The sequence below is a fragment of the Octopus bimaculoides genome, chromosome 3, assembly GCF_001194135.2.
Source record: "Octopus bimaculoides isolate UCB-OBI-ISO-001 chromosome 3, ASM119413v2, whole genome shotgun sequence".
Lineage (NCBI taxonomy): Eukaryota > Metazoa > Mollusca > Cephalopoda > Octopoda > Octopodidae > Octopus > Octopus bimaculoides.
Window position 1 is genome coordinate 44836908 of NC_068983.1, and position 1463 is coordinate 44838370.

The 1463-nt window shown below is 37.0% G+C and overlaps 1 protein-coding gene across 3 annotated transcripts in view; it reads right to left on the reverse strand.

The window, feature by feature from the left end:
- Window positions 1-1463, reverse strand: part of LOC106868708 (homeobox protein 4) — a 243885-nt gene that overhangs the window by 5908 nt on the left and 236514 nt on the right. The gene's annotated exons all lie outside the window — the stretch shown is intronic.

Here is a 1463-nt window from a genome sequence, read left to right on the forward strand (position 1 = left end):
TGTGTGTGTGTGTGTGTGTGTGTGTGTGTGTGTGTGTGTGTGTGTGTGTGTGTGTGTGTGTGTGTGTGTAATATTTCTGCATAAATACGTATGTATATGCCGTGTATGTGTGCACGTGCTGTAGTATTTGGGTTATTTGTTTATGTTAGTAAGAAAGGGTGGAAGCATTATTCATGGCTGGATTTTTTTATTATCGAAAATATCAGACATGAGAAGCGGGAAAATGATCTACAGGGCGTTTGAATGCACGTATACACACACACACACACACACACACACACACACACACACACACACACACACACACACACAAACCAATACACCCAGAAATATATATATATTTTCAAGCCCGTACACTATGTTATATTAGTAAGAAATGGGAATGACAAATTAAAGAGTACTCAATGCTGGTTATAGGGTAAATAAATATATACATAAAAATCCCCCCTGATGAATGCTTCTTCGAATGAAACCTGGTGATGAAGCAGTAGCTGAGCGTATATGTGTTTGCTTTGTAAATGTGTGTATTTAATGAATAATAATGAAAGTATAAATATGTATAGGTAATCAATAAAAAAAAGCCTTTCGGATGTTCAGCATGGCACCAGAAGTAAAAATATGACTCGAGGGTAAGTTACCTATGAAAAATAGACACATATATAGAGCCAAATGTACAAGCACCATGGCGCGCACGCACACACAGACACGTTTAAGTAGTTATACGATTAATAATCGGAGAGTCATGGATTTGAGCAAAAGTACTCAATAGCATAAAGTAGAGAGTAAATAGATTGTTTATTCAGATGATGACTCAAGACAAATCGTGTTCCTTTCAAGCTTCGAAATCATCAGAGGTACTCTGATGTTTTGGATATTCGAAAGAAACAGGACTGGTCTTGTAAGCACCATCATCTGAAGAAACACACTTAATCACCAACACTTTCAGGCACAAACTCAAACACATACATACCAACGCATATCTGCGCGCGTGTGTGTGTGTGCGCACGCGTGCATGTGGATAGACAGAGGAAAATGAAGCAAAACTGAAATTCGACAGTCGCTCGCGAAAGGAAACTAGATGTCTTGATAAATATCTTAGTCGACGAGACGATTAAATTGTAGTCAGTCTGGAAATTGTTTCAACGAAAAAGGTAGCTTTGTGTAACTTTCCAGTAATTTACGAAAGTTTGGTGTATGCATTTAAGATCATTTCAATTTTGTATTAGCTTTCATACGTTGCAACGATTCGTACCAAGTTCGTTAAGTAAAACAAAACGAGATACACATACAGACAGAGGAAACTGTTTATCAGGATCTCTTTGGAGTAGAGCCTTTTAGATAACAATGCGCGACTCATAGCATTAGTAGAAGATATAACAATACTCTGCCTGTGTTAAGAAGCGACTAATTTTGATAACAATAATTGCAGGGAAAATAGAACTCAATTCATACGTATATATATA